General features: G+C 48.8%; 1 protein-coding gene across 2 annotated transcripts in view; it reads left to right on the top strand.

The window, feature by feature from the left end:
* Window positions 1–19,401: 19,401 nt before the first annotated feature.
* Window positions 19,402–27,440, top strand: part of LOC144683442 (monocarboxylate transporter 1-like) — a 33,161-nt gene continuing 25,122 nt past the window's right edge. The window contains exon 1 of one of the 2 annotated variants that reach the window (XM_078546460.1): window positions 19,402–19,593. The gene's annotated coding sequence lies outside the window, so the exon portion shown is untranslated. The remainder of the gene's footprint in view (window positions 19,594–27,440) is intronic. The other variant, XM_078546459.1, reaches the window with a different exon arrangement.

The raw sequence follows: 27,440 nt of genomic DNA, 5'->3' as shown, positions 1-27,440 counted from the left end.
CCGACGGCAATGGTGGGTTTTCACACCGTATCATCCCGAGCCCACCTCATTATCTATTCACTCCCACGAAACACGCCGTTTCATGGTGAGCGGGCTCTCATTCGCCTACCCACCATCGCCCCGCTGTTACATCACGCCGGCCGCCATCTTTAAAAGGCAGCCGCCAGCAAAGCGCTCATCGCCACCAGCTCACCACCGCTGCCTGGGAGACATGGCCAGCAAAGAGAAAAAGACTGCAGCCCCCCCCACCCCCCCCCACCCCTCGCTTCAACGACGGGTCCCTCAAGTGACTGCTGGAGGCCGTGGAGGCCGCCGGGATGTGCTCTACCCCCCGCTTTGGCCGCAGGATGGGCAGCAACGTGACCAATCCGGCTTGGGAGGCGGTGGCAGCGGTGGTCAGCGTGAACGCCCTGCAGAGGAGGACAGCCACCCAGTGCCGCGAAAGGATGAATGATCTCCTCCGTTCCCCCAGGGTAAGTCACTCTTCTCATCACTCCCAACTCACACACTCACAAACCCATCACTCCAGGATGCTGGAGGTCAAAGTTCTGACAGAATTTGAAAACAGAGCCATCCAGCTGGTCGGCGATGACCGGGACCGGTCCTGTGCTGATGGTGAGGTCAGCGCTGCTCTACCAAGTGAGGATCCAGCAGTGCAACATCCATCAGACAACCATGCTGTGAGTGATATGTCCTGTTTCACAGGCCACTGCCATGTACTAATTACCTCTCCTTGCTTTCGCCAACAGAGTGCATGACCCAGGGCCTCCAATCAAGCCCCGAAGAAACTTCTGAAGAGGAATCTAGAAGCACCCTCCCTGAAGTCCCGTCACAGCGCCCACCCACACCCTGCACCAGCGCAGGGACACACACCTCGGTGGGACCTAGCTTTAGAGTAGCCTCGGGATCACAATCTGGTGAGCACATCGCACTGTCTGATCCACAGCAGGTGGAGGCAGGGGCATCCCAGGTCCCCAGCATTCGGAGGACTGCTGGAGGCCAGAACATTGCTGAGTCCGAGTCAGATGATGAGTCTCTGGACTCAGTCATGTCACAGTTGCTGGAGCTGCAAAGGCAAACTCGGGAGCATCAGGAAGGGATGTCCGCTGCACTCCTCAGATTGCAAGGTGATGGAGGAGTCCGTCCGTCTTCAGGCTGAGCTGATAGCGCCGGTATGCCAACGCACTAGGGCAATACTGGCAGGATGTCAAAACGCATCGAGGTCAATACTGGCAGATGGCAGCCGCCACGGAGACCTTGCTCCAGGACATCGCTCCTGCCCTGCTGCGCGGGCTCAACTCCATCGCTGACACCATAGTTGGCCTCCAACAGTGTGCACACAAGAGGAGTGCTGGGCACCTCGATCTCACTCCAGCAACCCTTCCACTCAGCCAGGGGCCCTCAGGTACCCATAGGGAGGAGGATCAGCAGGTGTACACTCCGGGGCCATCCACCCAGGTGACTCTGAGAGTGACTGGCCCACCCGAATCCTATCTTCTTGTGACCTCCGCAGATCGAGCTTCACAAGCCGAGGAGGATGCCACTGCCACATGCCAGGACCCCGAAAGCTGGCTGGGGCCCGCCAAGTCTCGGCCCTCCAGAGGATGCCCACCAAAGTCACCACAGACAAGGCATTGCAGTCAGCAGGCTGCCTCCACCTCCGCTGTAGATGGCCGGGGAGCACCAAGACCTAGAGGCAGGGTTAGGACAGTTAAGGAGAATTAATTGCACAGCCTTGGGCACGGGTGTTTATCACTTGTACATACTGTTCACTATTGTCAATAAACTCCTAAGAATGTCTCCCTGCCTCTGGTTCTGATGAGCAGTGTTCTTGTCACTCAGATGTGAAACCTTCCTGCACAGGATAAGAGGCAGGTGTCTCAGTCTCCTCAGGGCCTCTTCCCTGTGTCTGTGCAGCCTTCAGACCAAAGTGATGGTCCAGCCTCACACTCCCTGGAAACATTACTGATGCCTGCATCTCGATGGTGCTGGTCATTGCTGCCAGAATGTAGTGGGCAGGCCCACAGAGTTCCCTCATTCTCTCTGTGTGCTCTCAGCACCTTTAAGGTGGGGCTGGCCCCCATCACACCAGCACCTGCGACCAGTGATGCTGTGCACCAGCTCCTGAAGGGCTGAGGTGCTGAAGGCGGACACGGCATCAGATGTGTCTAAAGTTTCATGGCTGCGTCTCTATGATGTGATCCTGATCACAGAGCGCAAGCAAGCTACCCTCGGCCAGACAGGAGTCAGACATTCTCAGAGGCCAGTGAAGATCTATGGAGTGTCCTCACTGCATATCATCATCCTCCTGTGATTGAGCAACTGTTAGGGCCTCCACTGCGTCTCCATGACAGGAGCATTCTCACAGAGAGTATTCGCGCTGCCAGAAGCCAGGCTGGAGTCAAACGTTCACAACTGCGATGTGAGGATCTATGGGGACACCTCACTGCATGTCGTCATCATCCTCCACAAATCTGGCAGCCCTGAGGGCCTCCTGAGCGCGCCTGCCTCATCTAGCCAATGCTAGAGCCTCATCCCCCCTCACCCTCATCCCCGTCAGCGTCCTCCTCATTGGAGGAGGCCTCCAGCTCCTCCATCTGCTCCTCAGCCAGCTCCTCTCCCCGTTGCAGCGCCAGGTTGTAAAGGGCGCAGCAGACGATGACAATGTGTGAATCCCTCTGCGGACTGTTTTGCAGGGCTGCATCAGTCCAGGCACTGGAACCGCATCTTCAGCATCCCGATGGTCTGCTCCACTAAGCTGTGAGATGCTGCATGAACCTCATTATAGCGTCGCTCTGCTGCAGCCTGAGGCTGCCGCACGGGTGTCATCAGCCACGGCCTCTGTGGGTAGCCCTTGTCCCCGAGGAGCCAACCCTGCAGCTTCTGTGGACTCTGGGAGACTTCAGGGATCTGTGACTGACTGAGAATGTAGCAGTCGTGCACACTTCCTGGAAACTGTGCGCACATCTGCAGGATGTGTTTCTTGTGGTCGCACACCAGCTGCACATTCAGTGAGTGGAAATCCTTGCGGGTGATGAAGTTCACCAAGAACTGAGCGCCACATGAGTGCAGTCAATCGCACCCTGCACCTGTGGGAATCCCGAGATCAGGGCGAATCCAATGGCCCTTGCATCCTGGCTGTCCCGGTCCCGGGCGAAATGCACAAAGTTGTGTGCCATGGAGAAGATGGCACCCGTGCCCTCATAGATGCAGTTGTGGGTGGCAGATTGTGAAATCCCACTGAGGTCACCTGTGGAGCTCTGAAAGGAGCCACTGGTATAGAAATTGAGCACCGCAGTCACTTTCACAGCCACTGGCAGTGGATGCCCTCCATGTCCCCTTGGCGCCAAGTCCTGCAGTAAGTGGCAGATGTGAGCATGTGCAGTCATCAGCGACACTGGTTCTCAGTCATCTGCAGGAATGGCAGGCGGTGTCTATAGACTCTGGGTGTCACTAGGCACCGATTAGCCACGGCTCACTGTCACTCCTGGGCAGCGTGTGCGGGAGCCTCTGCTGCCCCTTCTTCATGAGGTTGCTGCTGCTGCCTTTGCGCAGCCAGGAGCCTCAGTCGCTCTCTCCTCAGTCTTCTACGGTTCCTGTGGGCCATCAGGCATACAGCTAGGTCACCAGGGTCCATGCTCCTGATGTGGTCCTCCTGCAGCATGAAACAGAGAAAGATGTGGTTATCATGGCTGTACTTAGCACCTTTCCTGACCCTGTGTGACCATCCCTTACCGCTTCCTGGAGAGTGCTGGTCACCCCTCGGATGGCCAGAGATGAGTGCGCTGAATGGCTGCCCTGTCAACCTGTGACATGGGGGACACTGGTCCTAACTGGGATTCTGAGATTGGAAGGGGCTGTGAGCACCTCCAGCAGTGACTGCTCCATGGCCAGCGTTGGCGAGGAGATTGTACAACGTGTGCAGTCCAACTGCTCTGTGGTCAAATAAAGTGGTGGCGGACTTGAAGCCTGTGCTGGGGGAGTGGAGTTGGGGGGGGGCGGGGGGTAAGGTGTGGAGCACTTGGTGGCCCTTTGGTGCCTCCACATTGCTTGCATGGGCGGGCAGGCTAGGAGCCTGACCCCAGTCATATCACTGTGGCTGTGCCTGATCTGTCTTAGTTGCAGAGGCCTGGTCAGTTTATACAAGTGTCCCTAATGCGTGGCCACTTCCCTCGCTTACCCTGCCCCCCCACCTCGATTGCCTGTGCGCGGGATGCAGCACCAGGGCAGCACTTGACCCCACTGACACCGGTTGCTCTGAGGCTGGCCAGCACTTGCCCCCAGACACCCCCCACCCCCAAAGCAGTCACCTGCGGGGCCAGGCATCAGTTGCCCCTGTCCCATGGCACCCCTGATGCCTGTAAACAACAGGCGAGCTGTGGAGAACGTTGCTGCTCACACACCTCAGTTCCCCCAAAGCGAAGGCTGCCAAGTGCACGTCACCTGTGTGCTGTTGTAAAACACATTGGCGTGCTTTCCCGCTGACATGGGCGGATGATATTGCAGGGTTCCAAGACCCTGGCGGGATGGCCTTTTAATTATAAGCTGATGTATTACAATGAGCTCCCCGCCGACCGATGGGGGGAAACGCGGCCCACCGTTGGCGGGCTGAGCGGACGATCGCGACCTGCCTTCACGCTGTTGTGAAGCCGGTTGCGCCATATTTTCCGTGCGCGCCGCCTGTCGTGCCCATCGCCAGTGGGCTCGGAAAATTCTGCCCTTCATCTCCCTGAGTCAGCTCCGTGCCTTGGGGAGGTTTACAAGCACGACACAGACAGCACTGAGCGCTGCCGCTCGCCTTTCATGCTCGGTGGGCCTTAATTGGCCCACCAGCAAGAAACTGCGGTCCGGCCCCGATCGCGGCCGGTGGTCAGCTTCCACAACGCCCCCGCCCACCCCCGCCGAGCCCGCCCAACAAGGGCTAAATTCTGCCCCATCTGTGCTTCTTCAATCAATCACCCCCCAGCTCTAGGCTTACAGTTACCCAAGAAGCCCTTGCTGTGTTGCGATTGGTCAATGCAGTCACATGGTCAGCGAACTACATTCTCTTGAAGGTACATCGCACTCCACTTTACCACAAGAACTGAACCCATTAACCATCGCCCCCACTGCCATCTTAATGTCGGCTAGGAGGAGCACTCCCAACTTTAAGGACTTCCGACTTGTGTCGCTATGTGTCTGTCGCAAATGAACTACAAGTATCCGGGCACACATTGAGCTCATTCACCCACCGCCCAACTTGTCAGACAAAAGTTGACCTGAAGCTGGCCTTAAGACCCTCCCTTCCGACACCCTCCTCCCGACAATTTTCATGAGTGTTGGGCCTAGCACCAGATTCGGACGGGAACCCGAACCAATGTTGGCACAGGTGGACTGGGCCTTACTGGATTTCTTTTGGTGCCTGTTTAGATGAAATATCCAACTGCCCCAATCAAATTTCCACTCCCTGTCCTAAATGGGAATCCCGGCAGCTTAGGGAGCAGTGCGAGGAATGACTAAGGGCTGCCAATGGATGACCAGTGTCTTCCAGCGCTGTTAATGCTGCCTGCAAAGCCTCGACTTGGCTGTGGGATTGGAACATATTTTGACTTCTTTCCATGAATTTCTGGAATAGTGGGCTGTAGCAAGCACTTGGGAATTTTCCCCTGAGGGCTGGGATTGCGCTGAGCGTGTGTAGTTTAAACACTGTCTGATTGGTGGAGGGTGAGTTGGGCTGAATCTGTCTTGTCCCAGGCAAACAACAGATCCCCTTGTTGAAAATTGCATCAGACTGTGAGCAGGAAGTGAGCTTTTTTTTAACCAGTTCTAAACCCGGTACCATTTGGATTTAATAAGGGCTCTGAGATTGCTGTACCTTTGAGTCGGTTTGCACAGTTACCCACTGATCCTTCTATCCTTTTAACGCTTGCAACTAAAGCAAGTCTTGAATGCTGAAGGAACGCCTTTGGATGTTGGCCAGCTGACTGTCCCGAGGACTTCCACTTGAGCAGGTACAGCATGGTTTTGGGTTGTTGGGGTGTAAGTCAGAACATTTTGTTGCTGTTGCAGACTTTCCGGGTGAAGCTCTGGGCTTTGGCCCTCTTTGCCCCTCTAGGGCTTGTACATATGGAACTCAGCTACGCTGCTATGTTGAATGAGTTAAATTCCAGGTTCCTGCCCTGACCGGCTGCTTTGTTGGAAGACCAAAGGAGGAGTCAGCATGCACACCCCAGAGGCTTTTTAAAGGGCTGCAAATTGCCACAATACCTCTGCCCCATCAGATACAATACTTAGCGGAGAGGCAGATGTAACTTGCACCCATGTTGCATGATGAGTGTATTGGGTCCACGACAGAATGCCATTGACAGCACGGGCCTTGACTCACAGGCATGAAGAGAAATAGAAAGAGAAACAATTTGCGTTTATGTGGCACATTTCATGACCTCGGACATCCCGAATCGCTTTACATACTTTCAAATTGTAGTCACTGTTGCGACGTGATGGCAGCCAATGTGTGCACAGCAAGATCCCACGAACAGCAAATCGATAATGACCAGATCACCTGCTCACTGGTGATGTTAGCTGGAGGATAAATATTGGGTCAGAGCTTGGGGGGAAGAACTTCCCTGTTCTGCTCCAAAATAATGGTGTGGAATCTTTTACATTTATTTGAGAGGGTTTAAAGTTTAGAGCTGCTGTGCTTGTGTTCTGTGATGTGGTGTGACTGGGTTGGAGAGGCTGACTGGGTCTGGTTGATGCATTGTTCTGTCCTGTAGGCTGGCGCTCATGGTGTTAAAGGCAAAGTCAACTCCTGCATGAATGATTAGGAAACAAGAAGCCCGACTCTCCTGCGTTCTGGATGCAGGTTAAACAGACAGACCGGGAGTTCCTCAGCAGGGGGACACTTCTTTCCAAGAGTGACCGGCTCCCGAATGGGATCCTTGTTCGATTGGTGTCCTGCTGCTCGCCTGTGCCTTCAGACGCGAACGTTGTCTAAACAGGGTTCGTCCATCCCAGCTGGCCCCAGGCCTCACTCCCAGAAGGAAGCAGTATGCTTTCATCAAAGTGTGAAGAAAGATTCCAGCTCACAAAACACAACGGAAATGCTAGTTCAGCAACCTCTCCAGCTCTCGTCGACCTTCCTGTGGAAGCCGTGGCCAAGCTGGCAGTCGTCCTGCATTTAATTCTTTCCTGCGCCGCAGAGATTTTTACATCAGAAAGTAAGGAATAGAAGCAGTAGGCCATTCAGCCCATCGAGCCTGCCCCATCATTTAACATGATCACGTCTGATCCTCTACTTCAGCTACGCTTTCCCAATCTGCGCTGATTCCATCTTTGTCCAAAAATCTATCGACCTCTGTCTCAAAAATATCTTTCAGCGAGGCATAGGAACAGGAGGAACCCAATCAACCCTTCCAGCCGATTCCGACATTCAATTAGATCTCAGCTGATCTGTATCTTAACTCCATTTACCCACCTTGGTTCCATAAACCATAATATCCTTACCCAACAACAATTTATCGATCTCAATTTTGAAATTTTGTATTGAACCCCAGCCTCAACGTATATGAGGGTCTGTACCAGGGTATATCAGAGGGTCTGTACCAGGGTATATCAGAGGGTCTGTACCAGGGTATATCAGAGGGTCTGTACCGGGGTATATCAGAGGGTCTGTGCCAGGGTATATCAGAGGGTCTGTACCGGGGTATATCAGAGGGTCTGTACCAGGGTATATCAGAGGGTCTGTACCGGGGTATATCAGAGGGTCTGTACCGGGGTATATCAGAGGGTCTGTACCAGGGTATATCAGAGGGTCTGTACCGGGGTATATCAGAGGGTCTGTACCAGGGTATATCAGAGGGTCTGTACCAGGGTATATCAGAGGGTCTGTACCGGGGTATATCAGAGGGTCTGTACCAGGGTATATCAGAGGGTCTGTACCGGGGTATATCAGAGGGTCTGTACCGGGGTATATCAGAGGGTCTGTACCAGGGTATATCAGAGGGTCTGTACCGGGGTATATCAGAGGGTCTGTACCAGAGTATATCAGAGGGTCTGTACCAGGGTATATCAGAGGGTCTGTACCAGAGTATATCAGAGGGTCTGTACCAGGGTATATCAGAGGGTCTGTACCAGAGTATATCAGAGGGTCTGTACCAGGGTATATCAGAGGGTCTGTACCGGGGTATATCAGATGGTCTGTACCAGGGAACATGAAGCCAGGATGGAGATTTGAGGTTGCGATCTATTAAGTAGGTGACATGTGGAAAGCAGTGATGATGCAAGAGGTATCTGTGGTGGCAGGGATCAGTGGAATCAGCAGAATCTTTGGGAAACTGGTTTGCAAATTTCCAGCACGCTAAATGTCAAATAACCTTGGGGCAAACGTTTTTCTACCTCCCACACAACTCAGACTAAGACAGACTTTCAAAGTTAAGTAGAAATTGTGAAACTGTATTGTAAATCAAGGGAGGTAATTGCTCTGTTATCAGTATTTATGTTTTTTTTCCATTTTACTCTTTTCGAATTGAAAAACCATTTGGAAACTTCTGGAAGCAGAAAGCTGGCTGAAATTGCTGTCAGCAGTGAGTGACCTTATAATATTTATCTTCAGTGCAGCCAGTCAGCTCCTACATCCTGGCCAACAGTCCTAGTGCAGTGCTGAGGGAGTGCTGCACTGTCAGAAGTGCCGATGATAAACCAAGGGCCTGCTTGCCCTCTCAGGTTGTAAAAGGTTCCACAGCACTAAATTTGAAAAGACTTCTCTCTGGCGTCCTGGGCAATATTTATCCCTCAACCAACATCACTAAAACAGATTATCTGTTCACTATCACATTGTGGTTTGTGGGATCTTGCTGTGTACAAATTGATTACTGCATTTCCTGCAATTACTACACTTCAAGGAAGTACTTTATTGGGCTGTAAAGTGCTTTGGGAGGTCCTGAGGTTATGGAGCATGCTATATAAAAGCATAATAAATGATAAGGCTATTAAAAAAGCAGATGGGATACTCAGATTTGTGAATAAGAGAAATAGAATACAAAAGCAAGGAAGTTGTGATAAACCTGGTCAATGTTTATCCCTCAGCTGATAATCTGGTCATTCTGTTTCTTGCTGCTTTTGGGACGTACTCTACAGTTTCCTACATTGCCACGTTTTCTTTCCGTGCCCCACGCACTGCAGCTGGTGGTAAATACCCGGTTTGGAGGGGGATGCACCCTCATAGCCATCCCCAATCCAGCACCTCCTGCTGGAAGTGGATAGTGGGACAGTGTGGGATCTGGGAGCTGGGGAAGTGGAGAGGTTTTAGGCAAGAACTTTAACCAATCATCGTCGCCTAAATTAACACCCAGCTTTCCCACAACTCCCTGTGTGAATGTCTCCAGTCAGGGTTCTGCCCCTACTACAGCCCTTATCAAAGTCACAAAAGGCATCTACCTAAACCTCTTCACTCTCCCACCTCTCTCACCTCTTTTTAGGATTCTCCTCAAAGCCCACCTCTTCGACTAAGTTGTTTTGTCAACGTTACTTTCTTGTCAAATTTTGTCTGATTACTTTCCTGTTAACCACCTCGGGTCTTTTTCTCCATCAAAGATGTTATATAAATGCAAGTTGTTGTTGTAGTTGTAAACTCCAGCTCCAGGGATCAGGCTGAGAGGAGGGGAATGGAGCCGTCAGTTTATATTGAATTACTGGTGTGGGATGGATTCCTACATCCTCCCTCCTCCTCCCACCTACTCTCCCACTCCCTGAACCTTCCCTCTGCTCTTCCTCCTACCCTCCCTTTCCTCCTCCTCGGACACTTCTCCATCCCCATCCCCATCTACCTACTCCCTCAATCCACTTTCCATTACTTACTTTGTTATTCTGACCCATTTATGGAGATATGTGTTTACGGATCTGCTGATTGTTAATTTGTGATTGCAGCTCAGGACATGTACACGCACATAGACTGGGGACATGTACAGGCACATAGACACACACACATACACACACACACACATATATATATATACAGAGACACACATACACATACACAAACATACACAGACACATCATGGAATTCTGCAAAGAGAGAAAGGGAGGAGAGAGAGGGAGAGCCAGAGTGGGGAGAAGGACAGAGGCTAGAGTGAGTGCAGAGACAGAGAGGGGAGAGAGAGGGGGGAGGAGACAGTGTGGGGGAGGGGAGACGGTGAGACACAAGGAGTGCAGGAGAGAGGGAGAGGAGAAAGAGAGAGAGAGAGAGAGATACAGAAGAAGGCAATAAACGTTGATGGGTCACACTCACATGTGACACACAGAATATATATTAACTTGGTCACAAGGCTGTTTAATTAATTTGTATGAGACAGGCTGGAGGAGGGGAACTATGCTTCATACAAGCTTCTTGAGTCAACGTACTACCTGACAGCTGGTTGTGCAGGCCAATAGTTTTCAGTGTGTTGTCTGTGTTCCCAACACATGAAAAGTTAAGGTGCTATGGAGCCACAGTGAGACCCCGTATCAGACTGTAGAATGTAACACCCTCCTCGGACACTTCTCCATCCCCATCCCCATCGACCTACTCCCTCAATCCACTTTCCATTACTTACTTCGTTATTCTGACTCATTTACGGAGATATGTGTTTACAGTGAGACCCAGTATCAGACTGTAGAATGTAACACCCTGTGAGACGATCATGGAAATGTCAGGATAAAAGCAAAAAGCTGCGGATGCTGGAAATCAAAAATACCTGGAAAAACTCAGCAAGTCTGGCAGCATCTGCGGAGAGGAGCACAGTTAATGTTTCGAGTCCGTATGACTCTTCAACAGAACTAAGTAAAAATAGAAAAGAGGTGAAATATAAGCTGGTTTGGGGGTGGGGGGTTGGGACAGGTAGAGCTGGATAGAGGGCCAGTGATAGGTGGAGATAGCCAAAAGATGTCATGGAAATGTCAGGGTTTCAGCGGTAAGAATCTCTTCTTTCTGTGGTAAATCATGGTGCTGGGATGAAGATCTATTAACACTATTGTAGCTTCCCTTGAATATAAAAGATTAAGGGGTGATCATATTGAGATGTTTAAGATGATTGAAGAATTTGACAGGATCGTTGTAGAGATACTAATTCCTGTGGTGGGGAAGTCCAGAACACAATCTTAAGATTAGAGTCAGGCCATTCGGGGATCATTTCCAGCAGCACTTCTTCACACAAATGATAGTGGAAATCTCTCCCCCAAAAGTGGTAGACCCCGTGGTGGGGGTGGGGGGGGGAGGGGGGTAAATTGAACATTTCACAAAATGTTGTCAGGCAAGACTATTATACAGTTTTACAGCATAGAAACAGGCCATTTGGCCCAACTCCTCCATTCTGGTTTTTATGCTCCACACAAGCCTCCCTCAATCCACTTCAACTCACTCTATCGACAGATAATTCTATTCTTTTCTCCTTCATGTACTTAACTAGCTTCCTGTTAAAGATATCTATGATAGTCACCCTAACCACTCGGTGTGGTAGCAAGTTCCAGATCCTTTTCATTCTCTGGGTGTTAAGGGTTACAGAGACCAAGACGGATACAATAGATGGACTTAAGATGAAGATCAGCCATAATGTAATTGAATGGTAGAACATACTCAAAGGGCTGAATGAATTCCTCCCAGACCAGTCAAGGAGAGCAGGTTCCCTTCCTTAAAGGACATATAGGGAGTCATTGGGGATTTTCCGAAAATCTGATTGCTTTAACCTCACTTTTCCAGGTATCAGATTTTTATTTCCTGGTTTTTAACTAAATTAACATTGTCAAATTTCCAAGGAAAGGTTTAAAGTCACATTCCAGATGGATTACTAGTCTTGGGCCAGGGGTTACTCATTGGGCAATATAACCGCTCCTCAACCTTTGCTTGAACTGTGTTGGGCCATTCGATTTTGCTGGCTAGAATCATGCAGGTTTAAGTAGAGGTTGCCAACCCTCCAGGAATGTCTTCATGTCTCCAAGAATGAAAGATAATCTCCAGGACACTTGTTGCAAGGAAAACCTGGGCAGGGTGGGGAAATCATTGAGACATCATACAAAATGATATTTTTTCATTTTCTTTGAACAAGTTTGGTTTAGTTATAAAAATATTAAAGATGGGGGGTAAAGGGCTGTTTGACCAGGTAGGATGGTTGGAAGTGGGAGGGCCGACTCTTTCCCCTCTCCCTTCACTCCACGTTCGGCAGCCTAGGTTCCATAGTTCTGGAATTCCCTTCCTAAATCTTTCCATCTCTCTCTCTTCCTTTAAGCAGCTCCTTAAAATCTACTTCTTTGATCAACTTTTGGACACCTGTCCTAATAGGATGAGGTCATGTAGGGTGAGAGGAGGCTCAAGTGAGGCATAAACACCAGCATGGACCAGTTGGGCTGAATGGCCTGTTTCTGTGCTGTATACCTTATGTAACTTGACGTAATGTCTTAATGACTTGGTGTCAATTTAGACCTGTTTTACAATCATATTAGGTGCCTAGGGGCATATTTCCACATTAAATGTCACTGTGTAAAAACAAGCAGTAATACTCAGACAAGCCCTTTCCTTTTCCCTGAGCACTGATGCTTTTGAGGGGAAGCTGGAACAGGACATGAGGGAGAAAGGAATAGAAGGAAATGCTGCTAGGGTGAGATGAAGAGGGCTGGAAGGAGGTTTGTGCAGAGCATTAACACTGGCACAGAACAGTTAGGCCTGTTTCTGTGCTGTTCACTTGACGTTAAGTGATGAAACTCTGTGCATGAGCATTGTACCTTCCTTCAATAATCTAGGGGAGAATTCCGCCCCCCACCCCCGTCGGGGGGGGTTGTGCGGGGGCGGGCAGGAGCGGGCGCGAACCTGATTGGCGCCCCCGATCGGGTCCGTGCCACCATTTTAGGCCCGCCCAGCGTGATGCGTGCCCAGAAGCGCTCCCTGTACGGGCGGGGGGAGGTTCCCTGAGTCGGGGCCTGCGCTGTTTCACGCATGCGTGCGAAAGAGTGCAGAAATATAGTCTAAGTTTTAAAAAGCGAAATAAAGAGAATAAAAAATGTTAAGACATGCCCCCTCTTGTGGCAGTGTCACAAGGGCTGGGACATGTCAATGAATATTTTTTAAAAATTTTATTCAATTTATGAATAAATTGGATGAGGTTCCATGAAAAATGCGAAGGCCGCCTGGGCTCTTCGCCTGCCCCCCGCCAACCTTTAAGGTTGGACGGGCAGTCCAGTTTATTGGTTTAATTAGTTTTTAAATGGTCGTATTAGGCCTTTGACAGTCCGGTGTGTGCGCGCAGCCGACTTGGCTGAAAATCTAAATGACGCCTGCCCGACGTCACCCGCGTCATTTTACGCCTTGGCGAGCGGGCCCCGCCCCCCCGGCCCCGCCCCCCCCCCCTCCGCTCGCCGAGCCGAAAATTCTGGCCCTAGTCACATGTTCCGAGGAGCAACTCCATGAAGCCAGATGTGGAAAACCCAACTGTCCCAACATCAGCCACACCGAGGGAGGCTATGGCTGTGGAGAAACATGGGGCGGCGGAGGGGACAGTTGGAGACAGCCAGCAAGCCCGGTGGAATGCTGAGCTCTTGTGTAAATCACTGCAACAGACAGGCAACAAGATACACTCTGTGCCAGTGACGGTTAAATTTTCCATCCTTGACTTCATTTCAGTTTAATGCTTTTTGCATCTTCATGCAGCAGCGTCTACTTGATCCGAAACCACACCGTATGTGACAACTGCTTATCCTGTACAGACAGCTCCGTGAACACGCAGTTGTGTGGTTGCTGAGAGGGTGTGTTTGCTGCAGAGCCAATAAGAATGCCTCTCAAACAGTCCAACCTATCGTCGTGCCTCTGGGGCCCTGAGGGGTACAAGCTCTTTCATTTCTTTGTGGTTAAAAAGCTTCTCAGAGTTATACAATTTCACTTACGTGAGTGGCTGCAGTCAAGGAGGCCAGAATTATTAATGGAGCAGTTTGCCTTCTCTTTTAGTTTCCTTTGTGAGCTTGATTGGATCAGTAACAAAACCAACTGCTGCCTTGTGCTTATTGCAAACAAATTTCACTGGAATATTGTGTATAATTGAGGATTCCTTCACGTGACATCTTGATTTCTAAGGATCACCCCTATCCACACCCCACCCCACCCCATCTCCTGCCTGAGCCAGATGGTCGTGGGTTCAAGTCCCACTCCAAAAACTGGAATGCAAAAAAAAAGTCCAGGCCGACACTCCTAGTGCAGTACTGAGGGAGTGCTGTACAGTAAGAGATGCGTCTTTTGGGATGAGACCCCTTCTGCTCTCTCAGGTGGAAGTAAAACAACCCGTAGCCATTATTTTGAAGAAGAGCAGGAAAGTTGTCCCCCGGGATCCTGGCCTTCATTTATCCCTCAACCAACCTCACTAAAAAAAAAGTAATTGATCATGTATCTCATTACTATTTGTGGGATCTTGCGGTGCTGAAAAGATTTATCTAGCTGGCTATAGTTCCCCGTTGCTTTCTACATGGCAATCAGAGTCGACTTGCCAACCAATCAGCACCCTTTTCTCCTGTAGTATAAATTGTTGTGATCGTTTGAAATTTGGCATTCCTGTGTTTGCCCTGGTGAGTACAAGGTGAAAAGTTTCAGCAACATGCCTCTCTTCTCAGTATTGTTCAAATTCTGTACTACTGAGTGACTGTGCACGAATTGATTGCTTTCAATATAACTGTGGATCTAAAGGTGCTTTATAAATGTAGGCCCTATCCTGCATGGCAAAGTCTAGGAGTCAGTCTTATGATAGACATGATGCTTTCTGCCTGCCTGTGATATCCTAGCATGAATTTTAACTGCAATTTGGACTGCAACCCAGAGGCTGGGAGTGTGATGTTTGTCCCCAGTGTGCTTCGGTTGGTACTGCTGAATCTTTAGTCCTCCTCTGGTTCTCTGCCAATCATGGTTTTTCTGTATCTTAACTCCATTTTCCCACCTTGATTCTGCAACCCTGGGTTCCCTTACCTAACAAAAATCTATCAATATCAGGGCACCAGCTGGCAGTGAGACTGCTAACTGACTGGCCGTTGAAATCTGACCATTGAACACGTATGTCTGTGTCCATGCAGTGAAGTTATTGTGTGGTTTGAGTGGTCATCCTTCCATCCATGACAGATGATGGACACACAGCAAATATTCCATTTAGGTTGGGGGGGGTGGTATTCATTGGGTGCCCCTTTCTGATGGGTGTGAAGGCCAATGCTTGACAGGCAGGATCTGCCGCAAGTGCCTCATGTGAAGCTGCCAAGTGATGTTGTGGGTTGTTGTTTTCAGCACTGGCGTCTGTTGCCAAGCTACTGTAGCCACTGGTCATCGTGGTGACGCACACCTGTCCACATGAGGTGTCACCATTTCCCTTGTTCACCAGCTAGTGACTCACAGGTGTAATAGTCGATGTTTAGGGCCTTCATGTCAGGCTTATAAGCGTCTTTGATGTGGAACCTTGTGTGGGGGCCTAGACAACTATAGGGAGCCCACTTAGTACTAAAAGGGTTAATGGAGAAATTGAATTAAATGCCAGGCCTAGGAGAAAAATACTGCAACCTTGAAGAACAATACCATCTTGTCTGACCACTATTGTAGGATGAGCCCTGAGACATTCCATGTCTCTCTCTCTCTCGGGCTGAATGTAATCAAAGTTGTGATAACCAAGTGCATAGGCACTGCACCTGTGGTATAGGAATGGAAGTGATCTAAAACATGGATTGGTCAGTTAACGTATGCAAATAAGTGGATTGAGATGTGCAAAATTTACTGATTGGTTGTAAAATGCTTTTAAGCAAGTGTTTGTGTATTCTGCTGGAAGGCCATACAATAGCTCTCGTTTTATTGCTCTCCCTTGTGCACAAGTAATAAATGGGGTTTCTACATACAAAATGATGCCTCGGTGTGATTAATCTCCGACAGTTTCTGGAGGTTCCACCGAGATGACTAATCCCTAGGGTTGAGTCACGGAGCGCCAGAGTTAGGACCTCGCGGTTCAAGGACTCCTCTGTCCGTGGCAGCCCCGTTTGGGCTTCTGGGGTTCATTGATCTGCGATCTTCCTTCGCCTGCCTGTGGCTGACTCTCAGGGTAAGTCATCTATTTAAATATTTGGGAGATTAATTTGGTCAGTAATTTAGTGAAAAAGTAGTAGTAGTATACCCAGGGGTTCGAGTCCCCTGGAGGTGAAAAAGTAGTAGTAGTATACCCAGGGGCTCGAGTCCCCTGGAGGTGAAAAAGTAGTAGTAGTATACCCAGGGGTTTGAGTCCCCTGGAGGTGAAAAGTAAGTAATTTCTGTTTTTTGTGTGTATATTATTAAGTAAAAATGGGAAATATGGCATCAAAGAAACCCCAGGTTCTCCCTTTGAAGGGAACCTCAAATGCTTATATGTATGTCCATTACAGTCCTGAAAGTGTCCAATATGTTTCTGATTGGGTTAAATGGACTCAAGGTAAAGGAGAGACCTTCCCACCAGCTGGAACTTTTAATCAGGACAGAATTGAGCGCTCAAAATATGTTTTAAGGGAGGTAGATAGTCCGCTACTGAATTTTCTGTAACTTAAAAAAAATGAATTGATCTAAGTTACAAGAGCAGTTTGTGCTGAAGAGAGAGAGAGAGAGAGAGGGTACCCCTAGGGGGTTAATGAGCAATTGACAAACAGCAGCAGAGAAAATGTGAGCTTTCATCAGTTTGAAGGTCCCTATAGGTGGAGCCTTCAAGATCCCTTTATTCCCCCCACTGCTACTTGAAGCTTCGTTTAGAGTTAAGTAGCATATCACATGGTTAGAATTAACATGATTGCATCATTTCCTGTGATAATGTATACGCTAACATTACAGTTAGAATTAACCCCTTCAACTACAAGTGCCAGCACACTTGGGAGCTCTGCCTTTCAGGGGACTGCCACTTTTGTGATTTTTGTCCTACCAGGATATACCCATAACGCACAAACAGTGAAGTTGGAAATTATTGTGTAGGGAAGTGTAACAGATGAAGTGCTGTAATGTTACTCATTTGTGTAGCAACATTCCTTTCTGAGGCAGTCTGAAATTTGCATTCAACAGATGGTGTAAACTGGTTCATCTGATACTCTGTGTAACTGGAGGCATTCTGCATTAACATATCCTTTTTTTGATAATCGTAGTTTATGTGGGCGTTGCTGACCACAATGGTCATTATTGCCCATCCCCAGTTGTCCCTAACAAAAACAAAAATTGCTGGAAAAACTCAGCAGGTCTGACAGCATCTGTGGAGAGAAAGACAGAGTTAACGTTTCGAGTCCGTATGACTCTTCAGAGTCTGCTGAGTTTTTCCAGCAATTCTTGTTTTTGTTTCAGATTTCCAGCATCCGCAGTATTTTGCTTTTATCCTAGTTGTCCCTAGTTTTGTACGTTCCTGAGTTTACAAGGTTGAGGGGTGATCTAACTGGAGAGTGGTGGTCCATGAGGATCCTCCAGGTGTTCTGCAGGCTGTACCATGCAACATGCAAGGCTACAGGCGAGAACAGGCCAGAACCCTCACCCTCACTCATGTGGCGTCACATGTTCGGATAAAGAGTCATCGGGACTGGAAACGTTAACTCTGTTTCTCTCTCCACAGATGCTGCCAGACCTGCTGAGCCTCTGCAGCACTTTCTGTTTTTAAGGACGCTGGGGTTCCTTCCCATAAAGTGAACCATTTGGGTTTTTAACTTCAGTCCAGTTACTTTGTGCACACTCTTACTGACACCAGGGCTTTTATTACACACGTTTAAACTGCTGGCGGAGGATTTGAATTCGCATCCTGTTGGGTTACCAGACCAGTCACATTAGCGCACCCGGTTACATCTTGAAGTCAATATTTGTGTATTTAAGACCGAGAGAGATAGGTTCTTGATTGGTAAGGAGATCAAAGGTTACAGGGAGAAGGCGGGAGAATGGGGTTGAGAAACTTATCAGCCATGATTGAATGGCAGAGCAGACTCGATGGGCCGAATGGCCTAATTTCTGCTCCTATGTCTTATGGTCTTATGGTCAATAGCGGGGGCCGTGTGTGTGAAAGCAGCTCTGATTCATATCTAGCCTGTTAGTGTAATGTTGGAGGGAGTGTCCAGTTCCTGCTTGTGTAAGCATTGAGTGACAGAGGGTGGAATGTCTACTTGCCAAAACAAAAACAAAACTAGCTGGAAAAACTCAGCAGGTCTGACAGCATCTGTGGAGAGGAACACAGTTAACGTTTCGAGTCCGTATGACTCTTCAACGGAACTAAGGAAAAATAGAAAAGAGGTGGAATATAAGCTGGTTTAAGGGGGGGTGGGACAGGTACAGCTGGATAGAGGGCCAGTGATAGGTGGAGATAACCCAAAGATGTCATAGACAAAAGGACAAAGAGGTGTTGAAGGTGGGATATTATCTAAGGAATGTGATAATAGATGACATTAAGGATAGAAAACAGGACGAGCAAGGTAAAGATAGCCCTAGTGGGGGTGGGGTGGGGGGAAGGGATCGAAATAGGCTAAAAGATAGAGATAAAACAATGGATGGAAATACATTTAAAAATAATGGAAATAGGCGGGAAAAGAAAAATCTATATAAATTATTGGAAAAAAGGGGGATCGGAAAGGGGGTGGAGATGGAGAAGAGAGTTCATGATCTAAAATTGTTGAACTCAATATTCAGTCCGGAAGGCTGTAAAGTGCCTAGTCGGAAGATGAGGTGCTGTTCCTCCAGTTTGCGCTGAGCTTCACTGGAACATTGCAGCAGGCCAAGGATGGACATGTGGGCATGAGAGCAGGGTGGAGTGTTGAAATGGCAAGCGACAGGGAGGTCTGGGTCATGCCTGCAGACAGACCGATGGTGTTCTGCAAAGTGGTCACCCAGTCTGCGTTTGGTCTCTAACGTAGAGGAAACCGCATTGGGAGCAGCGAATGCAGTAGACTAAATTGAGGGAAGTGCAAGTGAAATGCTGCTTCACCTGAAAGGAGTGTTTGGGCCCTTGGACGGTGAGGAGAGGGGAAGTAAAGGGGCAGGTGTTGCATCTTCTGCGGTTGCATGGGAAGGTGTCGTGGGAGGGGGTTGAGGTGTGGGGGGTGATGGAGGAGTGGACCAGGGTGTCCCGGAGGGAACAATCCCTGCGGAATGCCGCCGGGGGGGGTGAAGGGAAGATATGTTTGGTGGTGGTGTCATGCTGGAGTTAGCGGAAATGGCGGAGGATGATCCTTTGAATGCGGAGGCTGGTGGGGTGATAAGTGAGGACAAGGGGGACCCTATCATGTTTCTGGGAGGGAGGAGAAGGTGTGAGGGCGGATGCGCGGGATATGGGCCGGACACGGTTGAGGGCCCTGTCAACCACCGTGGGTGGTAAACCTCAGTTTAGGAAGAAGGAGGACATGTCAGAAGCGCTGTTTTGGAAAGTGGCATCATCGGAACATATGTGACGGAGGCGAAGCAACTTAGAGAATGGGATGGAGTCCTGACAGGAAGCAGGGTGTCAACTTGCCAAAATCACCATGGAAACCTGAGCAGAGGGGGAGGAGTGGGGCTCGAACTGCATCAGCTCAAGTAGTTTTAACAATGCATTGCATACAGAATGGAGCCAGGAAGCCAGCGCTAGGGCACTGTCTAAACTCAACCCAGAGAAGGTTTGTAAACTACACCCTGCACTGAAATTTACTGTAACCAAATCGAAATGATTTCCTGCATCTCGGTTTGTCTGTCACTGTCCATTTCCCTCTCTCTCTCTCTCTCTTTCCCCTTTTGTTTTTTTCTCTCTTTTGACTCTCTGCTTTGTCACTCGCGTGTCTTCCCTGGCTGCGCAGAGTTGGTAAAAGTTTTGTTGCTGCTGTTTGGAGGCGATCATTGCCGGAATAGTTCCTGGGCTCCCTCCTGTCGGTCGCTAGGAAGTTTCAATCTGTGCGCTTTGTTTGGAAGTCTGGCTGGGAGGGACAGGCAGTCGGTTTGGAGAGGGAGAGTTGTCCCGCTCCCTCTCAGACCCAGAGGCTGCTGCCTTATGTGCCATCCGGACGATCCCTTAAAGTTAGTGTATGGACGCAATAAGTGGACTCCGTTTGCCTGGGCTGTTCTCAGGAGCCCGACAGTCCGGACTGTTCGGATCAGACCGGGATTTCAGCCTCTCTGGCTGCTTTTTTGCTGGAACCCAGTGGGAATGAATCCTTTTGCCTCTCGTGGGCCACGTGTACAATTCCAGATACTGAGAATGAGACTCTCACTCAGCAGCACTGAGAGCAGTTGGCGGGGGAGAGAGAGCTGGGGGACTGGGGACAGTTGGTGCTTGCTGGAGGATCGGGAGTAAACATGTTGGGGGTAGTTGGAGAGTCACATGTAATTGCCAGAGGGGCTAATTGTGGGGGATGTTGGATAAGGGGATGAATCTCAGGGGGCTGGTGGATTGGGTTTGTGGGGGATATTGAAGGAGAGGGGGGTGAATGTTATGGGCATGTTGAAGGAGAGGGGGTGACAAAGGACAAAGCAGCCCTGCTTGATTGGCACCACATCCACAAACATTCACTCCCTCCACCATCGTCACACAGTAGCAGCCGAGTGTACCATCTACAAGATGCACTGCAGCAACTCACCAAGGCTCCTTAGACAGCACTTAACAACCTCACGACTACTGCCATCGAGAAGGACAAGGGCAACAGATACATGGGAACACTGCCACCTGCAAGTTCCCCTCCAAGTCACTCACCATCCTGACTTGGGAATATATCAGCCGTTCCTTCACTGTCGCTGGGTCAAAATCCTGGAACTCCCTCCCTAACAGCACTGTGGGTGTACCTACACCACATGGACTGCAGCGGTTCAAGGAGGCAGCTCAAGGGCAACTAGGCTCGGGCAATAAAGGCTGGCCCAGCCAGCGCAGCCCACATCCTGTGAATTCATTTTTTAAAAATGTTTGTTTATGGAGGGTCAAGGGTGTCTGTTTTGAAACATTATGTTTTCCTCTATTGTGGAGTTGTGTGATGATCTTTGTTTATTTTGACAAGTGGTGAGAGTGCCAGTCAACATTTTTCACAAACCTGAGGATTCAGTGAACTAAACCACTTTCCCCAGGCAGTGGTTGGTTGAGAAGTAGTCCAAGAACACCACATAGGAAAGATCATAGAACAGAAGTTGGCCATTCAGCCCCTCAAACCTGTTCCCCTCCCCATACTTGAAGGTAGGTCTGACCCACAATGCCACAGCCCCCACCACAGGTAGGGTAAGGAGGCAGGTCACAAATCCACTCCAGCCAGACCGTGGATCATACCCCATGGTGTTGGCACCAATCTGATCCACACCAGCTGGCCTACCCCTCCCTCAAGCAATCCAAGTTGCTACGGCAACATACACTTTTACCTGCATGTTGTAGTCTGGAGTTATGGAGGGTGATGGTAGAGGCTCCAATTTCTTTCCATCACACGGCTGACCAGCAATCTCTTCCACTCTTACTTCCTGCCATTGGCCTGTGTTGGAAGGATTTGCAGGGTTGATAATCAGCCTGTTTGGCCAAGTTATAAACACACTTTCCTTGGCTATCAAGTCCTGGAGTGGCATTTGAACCCAGAGATTCGGGCTTAGAGGCAGGAACACTATCCACTGCGTCACAAGACCTCCCCATCCCTTACCAAACAAAAATCTAATGGTCCCATTTTTGGTGGAGAGAGTTTCGCTTCCCATGGTGAGGAAATGCTTCCCAACATCATTCCAGGTTTCATCCCTGATCTATGCTGAGAGTATGGATACGACAATTAATCAAGTTCTTCTATATCAGAGTTTCTGCTCCTGTGAGAATTTTTTTATTCTTTCATGGGATGTGGGCATCACTGGGTAAGCCAGCATTTATTGCCCACCCTTAATTCCCCTGAGAAGGTGCTATCTTGAACCGCTGTAGTCCATGTGGTGTAGGTACACCCACAGTGCTGTTAGGGAGAGTTCCAGGATTTTGACCCAGCGACAGTGAAGGAACGGCTGATATATTTCCAAGTCAGGAGGTTGAGTGACTTGGAGGGGAGCTCGCAGCTGGTGGTGTTCCCATCTATCTGCTGCCCTTCTCCTTCTAGATGGTAGTGGTCATGGGTTTGGAAGGTGCTGTCGAAGGAGCCTTGGTGAGTTGCTGCAGTACATCTTGTAGATGGTACACACTGCTGCTTCTGTGTGTCGGCGGTGCAGGGAGTGAATGTTTGTGGACTGCTTTGTCCTGGATGGTGTCCAGCTTCTTGAGTGTTGTGGGAGCTGCACTCATCCAGGCTAGTGGGAAGTATTCCACCACACTCCTGACTTGTGCCTTGTAGATGGTGGACAGGCTTTGGGGAGTCAGGGGTTACTTGCCACAGGATTCCCAGCCTCTGACCTCTTGATGGCATTAGGTCTTCACTGTCATTCGTGCCATGGTGGGGTAGCACCCCCCCCCCCCCCCCTCCCCCCCCCCCCCGCCTCCCCACCACCCCCACACTTGGGCCTGCGCTCCCATGTGAACCATGTCATTTTAGTTGAGGAACCAGAGGACAGCGAGAGTCCAGAACCAGAAAAGAAAGCTGAGGAAAGTTATAGCAATTTCACAGTATAAATTAACAGTAATATAAAGGGCCATAAAGCTGCAAGGAGGGATTAAATTAGACAGATCTTTATGGCCAGCATGGACATGATGGGCTGAATGGCCTCCATCTTTGTCATAAGTCTTCCTATGTTTTTATATATTTTTAACTTGTGGCCAACAGATATTGTAGAGTAATGAATGGTGATTGTGGGGTCACAACATGCACTGGAGTATGGGTCACTCTGAAGATTGGGCTAGGGGCCACGGTGAGTATTGGGCTGTGAATCATGCTGTGGGCTGGCCCAGGGGTCACAGTGAGGTCCGGGCCAGGGGTCACAGTGAGGACAAGGCCAGGGGTCACAGTGAGGTCCGGGCCAGGGGTCACAGTGAGGTCCGGGCCAGGGGTCACAGTGAGGTCTGGGCCAGGGGTCACAGTAGGACAAGGCCAGGGATCACAGTGAGGCCCGGGCCAGGGGTCACAGTGAGGTCCGGGCCAGGGGTCACGATGAGGACAAGGCCAGGGGTCACGGTGAGGTCTGGGCCAGAGGTCACAGTGAGGACAAGGTCAGGGGTCACAGTGAGGACAAGGCCAGGGGTCACAGTGAGGTCCGGGCCAGGGGTCACAGTGAGGCCCGGGCCGGGGGTCACAGTGAGGCCTGGGCCGGGGGTCACAGTGAGGCCTGGGCCGGGGGTCACGGTGAGGTCCGGGCCGGAGGTCACAGTGAGGCCGGGGGTCACAGTGAGGCCTGGGCCGGGGGTCACAGTGTGGATTAATAAAGGATTTGCAGTGACAGTTGGAACCATTTATATTGTGTTGTTTGATGCTGATCAGTGGGTTGGTTGTCGGGTGGGAAACTGGAGCTGAGATAAAAACTCAGCTGTGACCTTATTGAACAGTGAAGCAAACTTAAGGAGCAGTATGGCCATCTCCTGCTCCTATTTGTTATGTTCTTATAAATATTCCCAGCAAAACTTAATAATTCTTAGCTCCAAAACAGAGAGGATGAAAGCAAACCATCAGTCCGTAGCTAAATGTTTCTTTTGCTCCCATTGGTGAAACTGGGAGTGTACGATTGGGAAATTCACTCACTAGAAATCTCAGACACTTCATGCAAAAACCATACCATCCGGTTCTTATACAATAGAGAGGACTGGTAATCTCTTCATTAAGAAAGTGTTCCTATTACATGTGGAAATAATTTTCTAATGTGTAACCTTGCTGGATATTTGTGAATGACATAGACACACCCCCTGGTCCTGCACTGCTACAGTTTTATCTTCCAGATGAATTTATTAGACTGAGTCTTAATGCCTGTACCTAAACAAACCTGTTTAAAGTGTAACATGCTCTGTAGCTGAGAAAGTGAATCATTGTGATGCTTTGATGGAGGGTTGTCAATTTTAAGCTATCACAGAAGGAGTGAGGGCGAGAGTTCAGGAGAACATGATGTAGCGTGTGGGAGCCTGGATTACTTTACCACAGGAATGTGTTGAGAAAGTGACCAACAGATCCTGTTGGGCAAATTATATAAATATTTGAAGCAGAGAAAGGCAGAGCTACAATAAGAGGAGTGGAGGAGTGAAAGTAGTTCCGGATTGCTCTAGCAAAGAGCCAGCACAAATAGGCTGGGCTAAATGGCCTAATTTAGCACTGGAAATTCCTTTGGTTCTTCTAAACATGGTAGCGCACAGCCAGTTGGAATTTCCCACTCTCCTGTGCAAATTGCAGATACTGCCTAGACTGATGGTGCAGTTCAGGCCTGAGGTTTACACCTGCATGACACCAACATCTCCTCCAACCCCCTCCACAGCACACACAGCCCTTCTCCCCTGGGCAGGATGGGAAAGGAGCCTCTGCAGCATTTCTGCTGCCCAGACTCAGAGAGAGGGAGAGGGAGAGAGAGAGTGACAGAAAGACAGAGAGGGAGAGTGAATAATGGAGACACAGAGACAAAGGCAAGGAGAAGGACAGATAGAAAGACACACACGCACGTGCACACACACGTGCACACACATATACACAGACAATGAGACTGAGATGGAGAGAAACACCAACAGAGGGACAGATCGAGACAGAGTAAAACAGTGAGAAGTGCACACAGAAACACACAGGGAGAGAGACAGCGAGATACACAGATAGTGAGAGGCACACACACAGGAGTGTGGAATTGACGATTGAATAAGGCACTGGGGAGAACACGGAAGATTCACAAGAATGGTTCTAGGGATGAGGAACTTCAGTTGTGAAGATAGATTGTAGAAGTTAGGACTGTTTTCCTTGGAGAAGAGAAGGTTGAGAGGAGATCTGATGGAAGTGTTCAAAATCATGAGCGGTCTGGACAGATTAGATTGGGAGAAACTGTTCCCGCTCGTAAACGGATCGAGAGCAAGAGGGCAAAGATTTAAAGTAATTGGCAAAAGAAGCAAAAACGACATGAGGAAAGCTTTTTTCACGCAGCGAGCGGCTAAGGTCTGGAATGTACTGTGAAGGAATAAGGGTTAAATAATATGGAATTAATACATGAATATTATGTTAAAAATTACTTTGGGGAAACTCACAGTAAAACATATCTTAACAGGAGTCAAAACAACATGGTTAACTCCTTTCTCAGCAATGTGAATTCACCGATAAGATATGCACAGACCTAAAAAGCAATATCCGATGGGTGTTGTTATTACACTAGCATGTAGGCATACAGTGGCTAGCCCTGATAATTAAAACTGCAATCAGATAAAAGAATGCTGAGCCTCAAATCTTATTATCTTGCTGGATACTGTACCTTGACTAAGCAAAACTGACCCACATGACCATTACTTAAAGTTTAATTTTCAAGAATAAGTTCCAAGCTGTATTTCTTACAAGCTAAACAGGCATTCTCATTATAATAGTTAGTCCTTTCACCAAATACGGGATATTAATTAAGGGCGGTCTATTATTGATCAAATAAATATCTTCTATGTAACCACTATGTAATTGTACAACCCCAAAATTCATTAAAATTATCTCAACCCAAACTCCAAAAATTTCAGATTTGTTAGACACTTTAGATTGTCTACAGATCTATTCTAATGACTCCCTCACACTCAGGGATTAAGGTAATTTTACTTTAATATTTGATGGATACCCTTGCTTTCACTTAAGAATCTCAAATCAGTAACAAGTAAAGTCTAATGCTTGGGTTGTCTTATAGAAATAAGAACTAGCCATCTTTTCTTTTTTGGATTTATCTCATGCTGTGATTTATGCTTTTCATATGACCATCAATTTGCATTCTTTCTTCTTATAATAAATTTGTGTGTACCTGAAACTTAAATTGTTTCATTTAGTCGTCTGTATCAAAGACTCATGTATCTGATTCCTGTTCCCTCATGGTGGAGGAGTATTTACTAAGGAGTTTCACCCAGACCCTAACAATTTCTGCGAAAATTACAATCTAGCTAAAAACTAGTTGGAAATAAGTCTATCAGGAACCTGGGCTGGTTTCACTCCTTCAGCTGAGATCTGAGTAGAACTTAGAAAACCCAGTTACGTGTATTTGAGGCTAGTTCCCTCCAGCTGAAGTTGAGGGGAATTAGTTAGGAGGTACACTGGCTCTTGAAAAAACTTCAGGTAAATAGTCTAAGATTGTAGCATACCACAGCACTGCCTGGGAGCGTGATGGAGGGAGGTTCAACTGAAGCATTCAAAAGGGAATTAGACTGTTAGTTGAAAAGGAACAAATGTGCAGGGTCACAGGGAGAAGGCAGGAGAATGGCACTAAGTGAAATGCTCATTTGGAGAACCAGTGCAGACATGATGGGCCGAATGGCCTCCTTCTGCACTGTAACCATTCTGTAATTCTGCGACCACCTAGATAGAGATGTAGAGCCATTGCCAGTCACTGAGCAATGACCCCTGATCGTGTAAATTTACCAGATTGTGCTGAGTTACCTCATCTTTCCTGGGACAGGAGTAGTGGTGCTACAATGAGTCTCAGTACCCTTGCTCTGGGATTTGGTGGGGAGTGGGGGGGGAGGTGGGGTGGAATGGTGGGGTGGCTGTGAAAGACTAGGCTGAGTGCTGATGCCGCCCCACGCCCCATGACCCTACCCCCCGGCTCTCCCCCCCCCCCCCCCCCCCCCCCCCCCCGCCATGACCAAAGAGCCAGGTGACACCCACTGTCTCAACCAACAGTCTAGAGTGGAGTCTGACTGTCTCTGAAGGTGTTTGGGCCTCTCAGTAACACCTATGGCAGGGAAGGTATGGCAAAGAGCTGCCTTTGATCGTTAGGCTGATTTGAGGTGATTTTGACACATTCTGCACAGTTAGCTGCTCTAAGCAATGATTAATTTTACAGAATATTGGAATTACACCCTTGTTACTACTTAATGATTGGCACAGCTCACCTGAAACTGTCATCAGTGTTTAGTTTACCAGGGGCAATGGGTCCATGACAGCAACGCCTTACCTGAACTCAGCTCCTGCACTGCTGGGCCAGTGTGACGGGTGTTTAGAAATACCACAATAAATATGCATGCAAAACACCTGCTGACAGCATGTTCCTGTAGGAATAATCCCTGCCCATATCCTTTCCCACCCTTACCCTCTCAGTGATATCACTGAGTTCCTTTTCCTTCCTTTTCCTGTTTCTCTGTACTTACCTCACTGTTCCTGCATCATTGTCTATCTCTCTTTGCAACTAATATGGGGTCTGTCATTGTTCCTCTCTCTCTCTCTCTCCCCCTCTGTCTCTCGCTCTGTGTCTCTCTATCTCTTGTTCTGTCTCCCTACCTCTATTGCTCTTGCTCTGTCTCTCTCACTCTCTCATAAGAACAGAAGAACATAAGAAAAGGAGTATGAGTAAGTCATTTGGCCCCTTGAGCCTTCTCCACCATTTAATAAGGTCAAAAATTTGTCTAACTCAGCCTTGAATATATTCAATGACCCAACCTCCACTGCTCTCTGGGGAA

Source organism: Cetorhinus maximus, chromosome 8, assembly GCF_964194155.1.
Source record: "Cetorhinus maximus chromosome 8, sCetMax3.hap1.1, whole genome shotgun sequence".
In the NCBI taxonomy this organism is placed as follows: Eukaryota; Metazoa; Chordata; class Chondrichthyes; order Lamniformes; family Cetorhinidae; genus Cetorhinus; species Cetorhinus maximus.
The sequence above is the reverse complement of the archived record's forward strand: the minus strand, read 5'-3'. Positions and strand labels throughout refer to the sequence as shown.